Genomic DNA, 17,731 nt, shown 5'->3' on the forward strand with positions numbered 1-17,731 from the left:
TAAGGACTTACCCTAAATTACTAGGCAGTAAAGCTCAGATGTGGGCTTCCAGGTGACCATAGTGGTTAAGAATCTGCCTGCCAATGCAGGTAGACTTAAGAGATGCGGGTTTGATCTCTGGGTTGGGAAGATCCCCTCGAGGAGGGCACAGCCACCCACTCCACTCCAGTAATCTCGCCTGGGGAAGTCCATGGACAGAGGAGCCTGGAGGGCTGCAGAGGAGCCTGGAGGGCTGCAGTCCACAGTGTCACAAAGATTCGGACACGATTGAAGCAAGTGAGCACGCATGCACCGGAGATCAGATCCAAACCCAGGCTGCTCTGCTTTCATGGCCTAAGACCCTTCCACAATTCTATACTGCCTTTACAGAAGACCATTTTGTTGTGAATTTTAGTAAGGATAAGAAGAAATTCTGGTGTCTAAGAAAACAGCATTAAAAAAAAACAAACAGAATTTTAAATCTCCACCTTAAGCAAGAGGCTTTTTTTAAACTACTTAAAAAAATTTTTTTTAAAAATTATTTATTTGGCTACACTGGGTCTTAACTGCAGCATGTGGGATCTAGTTCCCTGACCAGGGATTGAACCCAGGCCCCCAGCATTGGGAGTGCGAGTCTTAGCCACGGGACCACCAGGGAAGTCCCCGAACTTTTTTTTTAAACTAATAAAACCACCCTAGAGAGTGCCTCTGCTCTGGAAAAAAAAAAAAAAGTCCATGAGAAATGGCACACATTCACACAATCAGAGCAGCTATGAACCTTTGGGTGTAAAATGTTTTATTATTCATCACTGAATTCCCAGGGGTTAATATGTTCTCCGTAAACGTTTGGTAAATGCTTAGTGAATGAATTAAATCATTCTAACAACAAAATGCTTCTGTTGGACTTGGCAAAGTTTACATTGTCTTTCCCAAACAAATTATGAGGGGACACTTACTGAGTTCTTAACTAAACTAAATACTTTGATTACCTAACATTTCTTAAAACAACCCTATGAAGGAGGTATTTTATTATTGTCCAATGCTTCCGGGTTCAGATGCATTTAATAACTTGCCCAAAGTAACATACACCTAGAGGCAGAGATGAGATATATACTCTTGTCTATCTCCAGGAACTAAGCCCTGCCTCTAATTGAGTTAATGCTTCAAATACAATAAAATACATGTTTCAAATGCTCAGTTCAATGGAGTTTGATAACTGTGTAACAATCATTCAAATCAAGACATACAACATTTCCATGGCTCCAAAAGTCACCTCTTTCCAGTCAAACTCTCTCGATTCCCACCCCCAAGTAACCACTAACATCCATGGTCATAGATTAGTTTTGCCTGTTCTAGAACGTCATAAATAGAACTGCTTATCTATTCTTTTGCGTCGGCCTCCTTTCAGTTTAACATAATGGTTGAGATTCACCCTGGTTCTTGTGTTTATCACAAGTTCACCCCTTTTGATTGCTGAGTGGTATTCCCTTGGTGCAGCTGTACCGCAGTTTCCTACCTGTTTTCTGGTTGGTGGACACAGGGTTGTTCTCAGTTGTTGGCAATTATGAATGACATCGCCATAGCCACCCAGTACAAGCCTCTTTGTGGGCATCTGTTTTTGTCAGTTTGGGTAAATAGCTGGGCGTGGATACGTTGAGTCATAAGGTTGATGTATGTTTAACTTTATAACAAACAAGTTCTTAACCCCTGGACTCTATTCCTTCAGAATGACATAGCTTACTGACATGTTTGATTTCTTCTCTTATACGACAAATTCCTTGAGGACAGAGGACCGATCTGCAGTTGCTGGGCCTCCCACATAGCAAATGTTTGTCGAACAAATGAATGATCATTGTTCACACTCCTATTCCTTCTCTGGGTGTTACCAAAGTGTAAGAAAACATGCTTGGCGTGCAGGGAGAAATAGGACAACTGAAGGGATGTGAGGTGGGGGTAAAAAACCAGCCAGCCAGGAGACTCCTGACTTGCCCCCCACCTTTTTTTTTTTTGACATGACCTTTCCTAGAAAGTAAATCCCTCCCAGTGATCCTGCAGGGAGGGCAAGGGAAGGCTATTCCTGATCAAGTGCCCACGGAAAGGGAGGAAGGTGTCACTGAAATTGAGGTCACATGGTGGTTAGGATTACAGGATACTTCTGTCAAACCGGAGGGCGGAGGAAGTAGCAACCTCTGAGATTCTACCGGCAGAGCAGGAGCTCAGGAGGACAGCCTCCAACACAAGTTACATACAGGAATGCTTGGTTTTGGGGAAAGTACCACACAGTTTCTACATTGGAAATGGAAAGTCAAGAATACATTTGGAGGGGAAAGTAAAACGTTGATGTAAAAATGTAACCAGACTTAACACATAAGATGTGAAAGGGTCAATTGCTCAGTTGTGTCCAACTCTTTGTGACCCTGTGTACTATATATAGCTCGCCAGGCTCCTCTGTCCATGGGATGCTCCAGGCAAGAGTACTGGAGTGGGTAGCCATTCCCTTCTCCAGGGGATCTTCCCAACCCAGGGATCGGACCCAGGTCTTCTGCACTGCAGGCAGATTATTTACCTTCTAAGTCTTGGGAGGCAGAACTTTTAATTTCCATGAATCTGCTCATTTACTTGAAATTACGGAACTTGTGCTATAGTCAACCTAGAATGTCTTAGAAAATAAATAAATCATTGTTGATTTTCTATCCATCAACAGAAAAGGACTGGCAAGTCCTGGGGGTAAATTTAAAATCCTGTTAACCAAAGGAGAATCTTTTTTTTTTTTAACATAAATCAAAACAGGGCTTTGCCACATCCTGGGCTCAGGTGCTTCTGAGGCAATCTTTATTTCCCTTGATTCCAGGTTGCTGAGGACTGAAATTTGTTTAGAATTCCTCAATTTGGGGGTTCGGAGAAGTGACCTTGCCTGCCTTTATCCAAACAGTATTGCACCAAAGCTATCCTAGCAGATGGATGTTTATCCTATTCTTAAAATCTCCAGGGAAGTAAATTCTCTACAACATCCCTTGGTAACCTTCTCCAGGGTTTTATCAAGTGTACAGCAAGGAAGTTCTGATGCAGAAACCAATAAAAATATTAACTCTATGAACCTAGTTACCAGCCCTGGAAAGGCATATGTGTTTGGGCACTTTGCCTTCATGGTAGAGATGTATTTACAAAACAGGCTATACAAACAGAAACCATTTGTCTGGAGCAGATGTGGGAAGTTGATTCAAGAGAAACTGCCACAATAAATTCCATCCCATGAACCATGTGAATAAGTTATTGTTGGTTATAACAGTTTTTAAAGTATAAATTTATTTCCTTGTCAATTCCTAAATCCCTAAACCAGGTTTGTTAGCAATTTTAAAAACTCCAATACAGCTGCAAAGTTTTCAAATAACTAGGCTTCCATGAAAAAACTAGGCCTTGACCAATAGAGCGTAAATGTTATTGTTAAGGACAGTTTACTTCTGTATATGCCACCTTTTCTGCCATGATCATCAAACACTTTTGTAATTAAAACAAAAATTTTTTAAAGACAAAAATTAACCATCGAAATTAATTAAAATGTAAACCAACTTCCGGTGAGATTATCTGAGGCAAGATTAAGCATATGTCTGACCAATGTGCTTTTAGCTGGAAATGATAATATAACTAGCTTTAAAATATTAACTAGTTAGAAATAGGAGAAGCACAGAACTATCATTAGAAGCCCCTGTGCTAAGATTTCCTGCCTGACCCTGACATCTCAGAGCAATTTCACCATGGAGATTATATACATGTGGGCTTCTATTCCCTTCCTCTCCAAAAGCCTCCATGCACAAAAGTGCACCACAACAATAACACGATTAAAAAAAAAGAATGCCAAAATACATCAGAGAGAAGAAAAAGCCGATCACACCTCCCCCACCGGATGCTGGATGTATTGAAATTTCATTACCTCTCCCCCACCCCTCAGCAAGGCACTTTTCTCTTTCTGGCAGCTCACAGCAAAGCGTGTGTCAGGTATCATTTCATTTTTATGATTTAATTCCTGCACCATGACAGTGGAACACACCTTTAAAAAGAAACTGCCTTAAGAGGTGGAACAAGTGGAAGGGGGGAGGGGCAGGCATGCGCCTCAAAAGCACTCTTGGGATCTTTCCTACAGAAACAAATCCAGTAAAACCAAGAAAGGCCAGTCGTTCTAAACTCAGCAGGAGCCCTCGTAAGAAGCAATTTATCAAAATTAAAATATTTCACAGATCATTTCTCCTGAAAAGTTTTCATGCTGTCAATAATCTGCAATTCTTTTCCTCTCGGAGTAGCAGTTTCTGCCTCCCTAATAAAATTGTTTAAAAAAAAAAAAGGCCAAGGTCCAGGAGTGTCAGGAGAACCCTCGGAGGGCGCCACCTACCCCGGCCGCCGGCAGAGAAAGCCCGCCCGAGGACTCATCCTTGCAGGGAGGCTTCTCCAGAGTCGCGGCGGGGACCGAAACAGACACCCTTTAGAAAGCAGACGGCGGGGTACCCGCCCTCCCTCCGCCCCGCCCGGGGAAAGCGGACCCGAGCCCCACACTCACCATCGCCGCTTGCCGGGCCGCGGTCGCCCCCCGCAGCCGCGCGGGGCTCGGGGCCGACGCCAAGTTCAAACCTCGCCGCCGCTCGGAGGAGGCGGCGCGGGGCATCGCCGGCGGGGCCGGGCCGCGCTTAACAATGGGAGGCTCGGCCGCGCCCTGCGCCCCGGCTACAGCGGCGAGCCCGGGGCGCGGGGCTGCTGGGGGTGAAGCGGGGCGCCGGCCCGGAAGGTGCGGGGGCGCCCGACCACCACGCCTACCGGGCCGCCGGGGCCGAGCCGGAGGGGCCGCGCTCGCTCCGCGCTCGCCACCAGGTAATCGCACAGGAAGCCTCGCCTATTGGCCCGGCCGCTCAGGACGGGATTTGCATTTCAATGGCAGCGCTGGCTCCCGAAGGTTTGAAAAAGGATTCCGGGCTGCAAGAGCCGGGCTCCGCTCGCCGTCCCCCCGCAGTCCACGTCCTCGGGTCCTCGTGGTATTCAGGGGGCCGACGCACACACTCAGGCGCTGTTTGATCGGTTCACAGTCAGAAAGGTGTCTTAACTCCACCTCCCCGCCCATTTTGAGATGAAGGGGGGAAATCCCAGAACAAAATATCCACTTCAAAAAGCCCGCGCTCGCTTTTCAGGGGCTATATAGTTAGTAATTGAGCAAATGAAGCATGAATGAACAAGGTAAAAAGTTCACTTCTTAAAAAAAAAAAGAAAAACAAAGCTCGCATTACAAGGAAAATAGCCATCCTTTTCCTCCGTGGGTCCTTTTCCAGTATAAATCAACTGGAGAGATTCGGGTTGTTTCTGATCGTTAATGCTGTTCAAACCTCCCTTCCCAGTTCTTTTGTTTGCTGAGCATCATCTCTAGATGAGGAACAGGTGATTATTAACAGGTTATGACTGTAATCTTAAAGGAAATTCTGGATTCAGCTTTGCAAACTTTGGGGTCTTAGGCAGTATACACACCTGCATTTATTTTGCATTGAGATAGAGGTACTCCAAAATTCTTAAGGAGGGTATGGTGCTATTTTCAGTTTCATCTTTCTTTAAAGGCTCGTCCAGCCTCTTGCAATAGAGGTGGAAAAAAAAATTTTTTTTTCTGTAAAAAGTACGTTTCTTAATGGCTTTCACATGCATCTCCAGAGATTAACAGTAAGGTTCGAAATTGGCTTTTTCTCCCTCAAGCAGCACGCCTGTTAAAATTTTATTTTATATGTAGTAATTTTTTTATATATATAGTAGTTTTTATATATTATTTTATATATATCAGGTTCTATATTTAGGATGATAAATACACATATAGACATAGAAAAGAGAATGTCTAATTAGGTAGGAACTAGAAACCTCAGTTCCCATAGAGTTAATATTATTTGCCTTTACTTGGCTGTGCTTTTTATAATATCCTGGCACAATGCAGAAGCGTTAGGGGCTACAGAAACTACTAAATAAACCTCTTTATCGATATCTTCATGGACAGGCTTCCCCCTCCCCCAAGGTATTACCCCCCCTTGAAGTTGTATTTTGTTTGCATCATAGTATCACAGGCATGTACAAATATATATACACCTGCCACACAGCCAGAGGGGTACCCACCCACATTGTTGCTAGGTGTTAGAAGCAGGGAGGCTAATGTTGCCTGTTCTGTGTCCTAATGTCCTGTGGGGATCTACTTTTAGGTGGAAGCAGATGATGCTCAGAACTTAAGCTTTAAACAAGGTGGTCAGTCCTTACTGCTTAGAAAGCACGTTGCTGCTGCCTCCATGTTGAGGAAGTAAGCACCTATTAGCCGAGGACACAGCCAGGAGCTCTGTAGGCAGAAGAGATAAGCTCTCCTCCGCTGCTGCTCCTCTATACCTTCTTTTCTAAGTGCTCAGGGTCAGGTGAAATCTTGTAAGGCTGGACCAGTTTCCTCTACTCCTGTGTTAAACATCACTTTAAATTGGTGATTCAAAACACACTTTGGCCACTGAAAATAAACGCATGGTTGCCAAAGGGAGGAAGGGGGGAAGGGATAAGTTAGGAGCTCGGAATTAGCAGATACCAACTACTATATATAAAATAAACAACAAGGTGCTGCTGAAAAGCATAGGGAACTATATTCAATATCTTGTAATAACCTATAATGGAAAGGCTATATACATATTTGAATCACTTTGGTTCACACTGGAAACTAACACAACATTGTAAATCACCTGGACTGCAATTTAAAGAAAATGTTTTAGAAACACTTTAGATCCAACTTTTACCTCCCACATAGACTGCATGACACCAGTGAAATCCATCACTATGACAGGAAGTCCTGGGCTTCCGCTGTACCACAGATTCTGGAAAAACACTTTTTAACTTCTACCTATAATTTAGATGTATCACCAGATACTTGTAGATAAAAAGAAAACAAATTGTCTCCTGGGATCAAAGGTGAGATTGGAAATGAAAAAATATACACAGCAATAGAAAAATTAGGCAGACTGCTCTCTGTATGAGCTAGGAGTAAGTTCCCTCACCTGGTCCTTCAGTTCCCCTTCAAAATGGCCCAACCCTTCCTCCCAAAGCATAAATGATAAATGACCGTGAAATAGTTACACATATCAGGTGTATATTTGGATAAATGCCAAGACGGTTTCTGTCAAGTCATGCTGCCTTTTCGTTCCTACATCAAGATCACTCCCAGAAATAATGCATCACACTAGAATCCAGAGCATTTTATTTCTTCTAGTGAAAACAGATATACTGATCAAGAAATAAAGCTTTAAAAATACTAAAATATTTTATGCGGGGGTAACAAATATGAAAAATACACAACCTAATCTTAGAGAAAGGGTTTGCTTGGCCAATCAGCAACCTGCTGTTTGCATACTTTTTCTTTTGTTTAAAGTTATGATTCTTTTAAACATCTTTATTATGATATAAGACTTCCCAGGTGGTGCTAGTGGTAAAGAATCTGCCTGCCAATGCAGGAGACGAGATGCAAGAGATGAGGGTTCAATCCTTGGGTCAGGAAGATCCCCTGGAGTAAGAAATTCTAATCCAGTATTCTTGCCTGGAAAACTGCATGGGCAGAGGAGCCTGCCAGGCTACAGTCCATGGGGCTGCAAAGAGTCAGACACAACTGAGTGACTCAGCATGCACACACACACGCATTATGACATAATTTACGTACCATATGATTTACACTTGGTAAGAGGCACATTTTTGCCCTTTCTTCCCCAAGCCTTCACCAATTCCTTTTCTTCCCAACTCTCTCTTAAAAAAAAAAAAAATATATATATATATATATGTATATATTTGATGTGGCCCATTTTTAAAGTCTTTATTGAATTTGTTCCAATATTTCTTCTGTTTTATGTTTTGGTTTTTTGTCCAGAAGTATGTGGGATCTTAGCTCCCCAACCAGGGATTGACCCCTCATCCCCTGCATTAGAAAGCAAAACCAATGGATCACCAGGGAAGTCCCTTCCCACTTCTCTTAATTAGTTTAACCTGCAAACCCAAATTTCAATTTGAGTTAAATATGATAACCTATGGCACCCCACTCCAGTAGTCTTGCCTGGAAAATCCCATGGATGGAGGAGCCTGGTGGGCTGCGGTCCATGGGGTCACCAAGAGTCGGACACGACTGAGCGACTTCACTTTCACTTTTCACTTTCACGCATTGGAGAAGGAAATGGCAACCCACTCCAGTGTTCTTGCCTGGAGAATCCCAGGGACGGGGGAGCCTGGTAGGCTGCCGTCTATGGGGTCGCACAGAGTCGGACACGACTGAAGTGACTTAGCAGATGATAACCTAAAAATATTTAAAATCACATTATATTAATCTATACTGATTAAGGATCTGACATAATTCGAATGGTCTGATTCATTCTGTATACACATTTAAAAGTTTGTTTTTCCACTACGATTATCAGGTCTTATTACTGAGGAGAAACCTGTGAGAATGAGTGTCTTTTTCAAACAAAAAGCTTAAGACAGTTAGGATTACTGCCATATGTCTCTAAATTCCAATCTCAGCAGTTATGCTTTGAATTTTTAAATTTTAATTAGTCTAATACATTTAGTTATATCTTTAAAGAAACGACATATAGAAATCATATATGTGATTTGGATTTTGAATTTATTTCACAAATTTAGCTTCTTTTCAATATTACAGTAATAAGTTTTTAATATATATTGTACTTTATTAAATGTCACTTAGAAATAGTCAACTATTCAGGTGGCGGTGGGGTTAGTCACTCAGTCATGTCCAACTCTTTGTGATCCCATGGACTATAGCCCGCCAGGCTCCTCTATCCATGGGATTTCCCAGGCAAAGATACTGAAGTGGGTTGCCATTTCCTTCCTTAGGGGATTTTCCCAGCCCAGGAACTGAATCCAGGTGTCCCACATTGTCGGCAGATTCTTTACCACCTGAACCACCAGGGAAGTCCAGTCAACCATTACTTCTTAGCAATTCAGTTTGGCCTTTTTCCATTATTCCAAGTAAATAAAGTTTTCATATGAAGAATATAAGTATTTGAAACATAAGAGTCTTTGCTAAATAATAATAGTAACAGCAACTGCAAGCTCTTGCATAACTATACAATAAATTCCCTGGTTCATCTGTGCTCTTCTTTTGGATGTTGAAACCTTAGAACAACTGTCAAAATCTGTTGAATATTGAAAATCAGTTCTAGGGATTGTTTAATGGTCAGTATAAACACAATCAAGAAAGAATACGCTTGATTGATTCAGAGAGAAAATATTAGGAAGAACATATAGGTCCTCCCTTCTCAAATGACTATTTATTTGGGTTTAAGGTGAATTTTTCATAACTTCTAATGTAATCTTCACTTTGACAAATATTTTTATTTTTTTGAACCACTCACAGAAAAATGTGAAAAACAAGTAAACAACCATCCTACTGAATAAAAGGTTAAAATGGATATTGAAAGTAAGGAAATACATTTAAGACTGTTTTAAACCTGGGAAAGACTTTATTTCATGAAGTGATGATTGTAACAGGAAAGGGGGAAACTCTATATGCTTTCAGCTTTTCAAAGTTAGTTACCCTCTATCACACAGACCTTTCTCATAAATAGCCCAGTAAGCCTGGAAGTTCTCGGAGCTGACAATCTCCTCACTCTCTTTCTTTGTTGAAGGCATCTTCTGCTGCTAGCAGCTGATTCATACTGACAAGGGCACCTCTGTGTTTCCTGCTGTTCTTTGTAGCCTCAGGACCAGGGCCCCAAGTAAAGACCTTTATGCAACCTAGTTATTACCAAGAAAGCTATTTAGAATCTTGCAAAGGTCAGAACCTGAGGAAAATAGGGAAAGACTAGGTAGGCCAAAGTTCAGTTACTATCTGCAACACTACAAATGCATGTCCGTACAGCATCCCTGGCGGCTCTGCCAGGTAAAGAATCCACCTGCAATGCAGGAGACGTGGGTTCAATCTCTGGGTCGGGAAGAGCCCCTGGAGAAGGAAATGGCAACCCACTCCAGTACTCTTGCCTGGAAAATCCCATGGACAGAGGAGCCTGGCGGGCTGCAGACCATGGGGTTGCAGAGAGTTGGACTCGACTGAGCAACTAAGCATACATACAGCACTCACCAGCAGTATGCATGGTTTTGTGGATCAGATGTGGGATCCACTATCAAATCCAGGTCTATCTAGGCTCCACTATCAAATCTAAACAGAAGCAAAATGAAGAACAGAACTAGCAGAAGGACAGTTTTTGTCGGTGAAGGAAGACAGCGAGTTTTTGTCTCATGGAAATATAAGAGATAAAGGCCATTTTCAATGTTACCAGGGGAGGTTGGTTCACTGATTAAGCAACAGGTCAGCAGCCTCAAGTGATACTGGAGACAAGAATTGACAGCATTCTTTCTGGAAAGTCTAGGTTGAAAGACTAGAAACACATCCTGGAGACTGGAAGCAACCTAAATGTACACGTAGAAAGTGGTTAAATTAATTGTGAAGCATATCGTGCAGCATTTAAAAGGAAAGAGGTAGACATATATGGAGTGACACAGAAAAGGCACAGTGATTAAGGAACGTGCCCGGGGTCATATGGGTACTAAGACAGAGAGCTAGGATTCAAACCAGGATGGAAGACAGCTCAGCTCGAAGTGTTAACCACAAATACCTACTTAACAGGCTCATGGGTGGATTCACAGCATGATGCAAGATTTGTACTGTCTCTTTGAAAGAATAGAGAAGCATTTCCCGTATTTGTTTATCTCATTATATTTACCTGCTCCAGTGTAAGGTGATCAGTATAGAGTACAATGTAAAATCTGTAATAGGATAACATGCTTTTTCTTTTTAAACATTGATTTTCCTAATTTAAAAAATGGTACTATAACAAAAACTACTGTAATGATGTAAAGTAATTAGCCTCCAACTAATAAAAATTAAAAAAAAAAAAAAAATGGTACTGATTCTCCAGTACTCTTGCCTGGAGAATCCCATGGAGGGAGGAGCCTGGTGGGCTACAGTCCACGGGGTCGCAAAGAGTCACTTTTTGCTTTTCCACCACAAGGGAGGTCTAGAGAGTGCTGGTGTTTTAGAGCTGTGGACTCAGGGAGGATGGTATCCATTATTAATGCAATCTTTTCCTCACTGAAATGTCATCACAATGGAAAGTGTATTATATGTTTTTTAAAAAAAAATGAAAAAAGTGTAGTTTTATATCCAAGATATACATAAATTATGGTCATTTGGTTGATCAGAATTAACTACTGTAATATGAAGTCACTGTATCTGCAATAAAATCCTTTTCTATTAAAAAATGGATAATATTCTTTTTTTTAATTTTTTTTATAATATTCTTTATAAACATTCAAGTATTACAGAAATAACTGAGTGAATATTCCATATAATCCTAAATTGCTCTCCAAATCATTATCCATTCTTGGGTGAAAATTCCTCCAGCTCTTCTCTTTTATGGACACTGACATGTTATCATTATGTATGTTAATATTAACATTTTTTCCAATAGATGATCCCACATCTAACATGCTTCTAACATGCATGTTTTCTAACATGCATTTTCATTTAATAATTTCAGACACCTCTCATAGTGAAGGTGAAAGAGGAGAGTGAAAAAGTTGACTTAAATCTCAACATTCAAAAAACTAAGATCATGACATCCAGTCCGATCACTTCATGGTAAATAGATGGGGAAACAATGGGAACAGCGACAGACTTTATTTTCTTGGGCTCCAAAATCACTGCAGATGGTAACTGCAGCCATGAAATTAAAAGATGCTTGCTCCTTGGAAGAAAAGCTATGACCAACCTAGACAGCATATTAAAAAGCAGAGACATTACTTTGCCAACAAAGGTCCGTATAGTCAAAGCCATGGTTTTCCCAGTAGTCATGTATGGATGTGACAGTTGGATTATAAAGAAAGTTGAGTGCCAAAGAATTGATGCTTTTGAACTGTGGTGTTGGAGAAGACTCTTGAGAGCCCCTTGGACTGCAAGGAGATCAAACCAGTCAATCCTAAAGGAAATCAACCCTGAATATTCACTGGAAGGACTGATGCTGAAACTGAAACTCCAATACTTTGGCCACCTGATGCAAAGAAGCTACTTGTTAGAAAAGACCCTGATACTGGGAAAGACTGAGGGCAGGAGCAGAAGGGGACAACAGAGGATGAGATGGTTGGCTGGCATCACTGACTCAATGGACATGAGTTTGAGGAAACTCTGGGAGATGGTGAAGGACAGAGAGGCCTGGCGTGCTGCAGTCCATGGGTTGGACATGACTGAGCAACTGAACAAACAACAACTCCATGTCAGAAAATACAGTTTCATTTTGTTTCCTTTAAAAGTTGTGTGGGATTCTCAGAACTTTCTAAACTCACAGAAGAGCTTAGATAAGGGAATTTTCCCATTTACCTTTTCCTCTCCTCCTCTGCCTTTTCCTTCTCTCTCCTTCATCCATTTCAGTTCAAATACCACTTCCTAAGTGCACCTGCTAACTGCAGGGTATGGAGCGTATCAGGATGGATGAGGTCCTAGCCCGGACTTCAACGAGTTCAATGTACTGGGAAACTCAGATATCTAAAGAAATTATTTCAGTACCACATGGTAAGGATACTTAGGTCTTATGGTCAAGAGCATGAATTGGATTCAAGAGCTTGCTAGCAGTGTACAAGGTTAGTTGATCTCACTAAGCCTTAGTTTTTCCTCTCTAAAATAAGAATAATTACACCTCCCATTGGTTTTTGCAAAGATTATATGAACTAATCATTCAGTGTGTGTCTCTGGGAGGCAGGAGTAACCATGAGATGTTAATGGTTCTTATTCCCTCCAATGGATTTCCTCATAGTCCTGTCTTTCCTCCCAGTTAGTGTCACTCACTGACCAAGGAAGGGATGACTCAGCAGAATTTTTATATCATAAAAGAATCCAGGCTTAAGATCTGAAAGAATACTCAGAAAGAATACTTCCTCCAAAAGACATTACAGCTTTCTAGAATGAATAAAGAAGGGCAAGGAGAGTCAGAAGGAAAGTGAAGGAGAGCTAGAAGCTGGAGCCAGTCTAAATCCTACGTGACACAAGATGGAAGCTCCAGGTAGGCTAAATGATTTGAGAGCAGAAACTATGGGGGTTCCGATCCCAAGCAAGAGCCTGGAGAATTGGCTCAGTCCAAGAGTTGCTGGGAACTCAGCACAGAGGAGGAATCAAAGAAATGTCTGTGCAGTATAGCTGGGCAGGAGAGAGGCTCAGGCTTTCACCAATCCTCCCAACCCAGAGTGGTCCAGGAGAGGCAGAAGGTTTCTGGTAAACCCAAGGAGGGCACAGGTGCCTAATGGATCTGAAGAGGCTGCAGACACCACTACCCCAACTATACCAGCATGGGGAGATGGTGACATGGAGACCAAAGGGACAACTTCATTCGACTTCCCTACAACACACACACACACACACACACACACACACACACACACACCTGGACTTTGCCTAAGCACCTCACAACTCAGCTACAACCTTAGGAGCTGGAAAAGATGGATTGACTGACATTACTTGTGTCTCCTTGCTGAATGAGGTCTCAAAACAGAAATTATAGTCTATTTTTTTTTTTTTTTTAAGAAATAGATACATTTCTCCCATAATTGTGTTTTTGGCTCAAGATTTGTAACCACTAACCATGCAAAATGCTCAGCCGTGTCCCGGTGCCTAGCATACAAGAGCTCAAACGTGGTAGCTCTTTTTATCTCACTAAATAGATGTTTGTGCTGGTAGCAAATAGAGGAGAGGAGATTTATGTCCGGGAAGGATGTAGAGAAGCTGTTTGAGACAGGTTCTGTAGGATGTGCATGAGCTCACGTGGGTAGGAAGAGAGGAGGAAAAGGTCAGGATGGAACACGTTTGCGGTCCCGAAGTATCAAATAGCACAGACCAATTGGGGAACCGGAAGAAACATGGCAGGAATGGGCAGGTGGCAAATAGCGTAGCTACAGAGGCAGATGGTAGCAGGGAAGGCTTTTGGATCACTTTCAGGATTTAGACTTTACCTTGTAGGCAGTGAGAAACACTTTCCACTAGTGTCATGACTGGATCTGCACCTTCAAGAAGTCATGCTGGTGGCATGTGAAGGATGAACTCAATGGGAGGTGATGGGCTCATTGATTTTTACCACTAGAGTGGACTCCCACTCCTGTGGGTCCAGTGTTGCATCATGGTTAATAGTGCAGTTTCTGGGAGGACAACACTCAGATTTGAATCCTGGCCATAGCACCTACTATGTGACCTCAGGCTGATCATTACCAGCTCCACTGAAGCAATGTTCTCTTCTGTAAAATGAGAGCTAAAAACTGAACCTGCATCATAGGCTTGCTGGACTTTTAAATGTAAAATTTTATAAGATACACTTAGAACAATGCCTGGCATAAAGTTAAGTGCCTATTCAATGTTCAGTCAGTTCAGTTCAGTTGATAAGTCATGTCCAACTCTTTGTGACTCCATGGACTGCAGCACGCCAGGCTTCCCTGTCTTTCACCATCTCCTGGAATTTGCTCCAACTCAGGTCCATTGAGTGGGTGATGCTATCCAACCATCTCATCTTCTGTTGTCCCCTTCTTCTCCTGCCTTCAATCTTTCCCAGCACCAGGGTCTTTTCCACTGAGTTGGCTCTTCGCATCAGGTGGCCAAAGTGTTACATCTTCAGCTTCAGCATCAGCCTTTCCAATGAATATTCAATGTTAGGCTGTACTTATAATCACAGTTAACTTTGCATAGAGGATAATGATAACCATGTCAGAGAATGATGGTAAAATCTTCAACTCTGGATATTCATTTCAATTTTGGCCCACATTTCATGGGAGAAAAGCCACTTTGTAAATTCACTTGTAAAACGTGCAGGTCAAGCACAATTCAAACAATGAAATCTCACTAGCTTAAAGCTGGCAAAAGGGTTTTCCCTTTTAAGTCCCAAAGCTCTGACCAGGATTGACGTGAACTGTGAACAGCTGCCACCTCCTATCAGCGGCAGCAACCTTCCGGAAGAAGGTGAAGTGTGCTTGGAATGTGAAGGGCAAAAAAAAAAAAAAAAAAAGACATGTGATCTAGGTGACAATGAGAACTGTCAGCCCAGAACCCTGAAAGTTAAAACTCCAGAAGTGATGGGTCCTTAAGAGCATGGGTTCAGCTGAAGTACTTTCAAATACCAGCATGTCCTTGTCACCAGGACACTGGGAGGTGAAGTGGACAAGGGCAATCAGGGCTGAGCCAGTCAGCATTCTCAGCCTAACCTGGGCCTGTGCACAAGCGTGAACATTGTTTTCTATCAAACGAGCTGAGTGTCTGCATTGATGGTGCCCAAGAAGCCTAAGAGCTGAGGATTGAAATCTTCTCTGGGACATAACCCAAAATGTTTTGATGAAAGCTGTAAACCATTTTTTTTTTTCTTTCTAGAAAAATATTGATAAGTTAACGAAGATATAGATGACAATAAATAAGGACTGGGGAAAGGTGTGAAGAAAGGGAGGCGTAATCAATTTAGGGATGGAATGCAGTGCAATTTCTGCCATTGGTCTGCACCTTGTATTTTAACAAGAACTGCTTTCTTGTCTGAGTGCCTGCATGGTGGCTGGGTGGGGAAAATCGCCACTGAGACAGTGCAGGAGATGAGAGAGGAAAAGGAAGAAAGACTGGGCAGAGTAAACTTGGGATGAAAACAGCTGCATGCCTAGGGGGCCATAGGAGGGGCGTTTTATGGTCTAGTTGAGTATCTGAATCTAATCATATGTAATATACAAGTATAAAGCACAATGGGAAATAAAGATAGGTGATGCTGTGATAAACCAGCATACATACTGAACAAATGGTTTCTAGAAATGTGACTTGGAGCTCCCCTGGTGGTCCAGTGGTCAAGAATCTGCCTTGCAATGGCAGAGGCCACCTGGTTCGATCCCTAGTCCAGGAAGATCCCACATGCCTCAGAGCAACTAAGCCCGTGAGCCGCAACTACTGGGCCAGTGCTCTAGAGACCTCAAGTCATGACTACTGAGCCCATGCACCGCAATTGCTGAAGCCCGGGCGCCTACAGCCTGTGCTCCACAACAAGAGAATTCACTGCAATGAGAAGCCGGAGCATGCAGCAAACAGTAGCCCCTGCTCACCACAACTAGAGAAAGCCTGCTTGTAGCAATGAAGACCCAGCACAGCCTCCCCCATCAAATAAAACAAATAAATCTTTAAAAAAAAAAAAAGAAATGTGTCTCCCCCCCCCCCCCAATTATTTTTATTAGTTGGAGGCTAATTACTTTACAATATTGTAGTGGTTTTTGCCATACATTGACATGAATCAGCCACGGATTTACATGTGTTCCCCATCCTGAACCCCCCTCCCACCTCCCCCCAACAAGGAAATGTGTCTTAATGTCTAAAGGCACCATGATATTCCACTGCTTACGAACTCTGACCTATTTATTGTAAAAAGCTCCTCCCCTGACCAAGAGAATTCATCAAAGACACCAATAATTATTTCTTCATAATGATACAAAACATCAACAAAACCAAATTACTTATTCTTTAATTGATTTGGTCTTTCTATCATATCAGAATTTTAGGCCTCTCAAAAAGGATATTTTATTCATAGCATCAAGACATCTATTCTACTGACTAGGTTTTCTTCCTAAGTTTGTATTATAGGAAGTCTTGAAAGTGAAAAGTGAAAGTGGAGGTTGCTCAGTCTGTCCAGCTCTTTGCGACCCCATGGACTACACAGTCCATGGAATTCTCCAGGCCAGAATACTGGAGTGGGTAGCCTTTCCCTTCTCCAGGGGATCTTCCCACCCAGGGCTCGAACCCAGGTCTCCCACATTGCAGGCAGATTCTTTACCAGCTGAGCCACAAGGGAAGCCCTAAATATACATAAGTATTTTAAATATTTAAATGACATCAACATTGCCAAACACTGCTTTAAGAACAACCCAAGGTGCTACAGTAATATAACTTCAAGAGATAAAAACAAGAAAGGCTGTTAGGGTAAAACCAACTGGAATTTTTAAAATGTAAATGACTTTCTTTGATGATTTACTGTTAATAAAATTTAGGCAGCATGATATTTAATGTCTACATATTTTTTTAAAGGGAGTTAAATCCCTTAGGTTTTTTTTTTTTAATTACCTTATCTTCATTTGTAAAATCATTTTTGAAAATAAAAGTTTTCCACTAGCTAGTTGGCAGCTTCATTGTTTTTGAAGTATTGGGGTCTCTAGCTCTCCAAATAAAAACAAAGAAATGTAGCTTCTGTTTACTTTTTTGGCAATTTCATCTTAACTACTGACTTAAGCCAATTTGTCTCCCCTTATTTTTTAAAAAAGCTACAATGTGCTTTAAAAAAAAGATTCTAGTCACCAAGCACCACGATTAATAGTTCATTTTCTAGGCTCTTTTTCATTTGCTTCAAGTCACACAGTTTTATTTTATACTTTCACATGTAGATTCCAGCAAGAGGAAAAATTTTCTCTGCTTTCCAGTTTATTTGCTTTTAAGCACAACTTTCTCCCAGCAGGTGTTCAGGAAACTGTTCTACTCCAAGCCGGATATCAGCATTATTCAGCATACTTTAGTACTCCTGCCTAGGAACCAGAAGATAAGATGGGGGAGAAAATTTATTTTTAAAGTTCTTGTAATCAGCACCTGTGGGAGGTGTCCAGAGGGTGGTTGATTGACCAAAGGCAATAAGATAGCAGAGTCCTGGGCAGGTCCTTGCAGGCT

General features: G+C 41.9%; 1 protein-coding gene across 5 annotated transcripts in view; it reads right to left on the reverse strand.

Annotated features, from left to right (window-relative positions):
* Window positions 1–17,731, reverse strand: part of SHROOM3 (shroom family member 3) — a 318,505-nt gene that overhangs the window by 71,964 nt on the left and 228,810 nt on the right. Inside the window, exon 1 of one of the 5 annotated variants that reach the window (XM_070458269.1) lies at window positions 4,532–4,994. The exons of the other annotated variants lie outside the window; for them this stretch is intronic. The gene's annotated coding sequence lies outside the window, so the exon portion shown is untranslated. Of the gene's footprint in view, window positions 1–4,531; window positions 4,995–17,731 lie in introns of those variants that run through there. 5 annotated transcript variants of the gene reach the window in all.

The sequence above is a fragment of the Odocoileus virginianus genome, chromosome 29 (assembly GCF_023699985.2).
Source record: "Odocoileus virginianus isolate 20LAN1187 ecotype Illinois chromosome 29, Ovbor_1.2, whole genome shotgun sequence".
NCBI classification, from domain to species: Eukaryota; Metazoa; Chordata; class Mammalia; order Artiodactyla; family Cervidae; genus Odocoileus; species Odocoileus virginianus.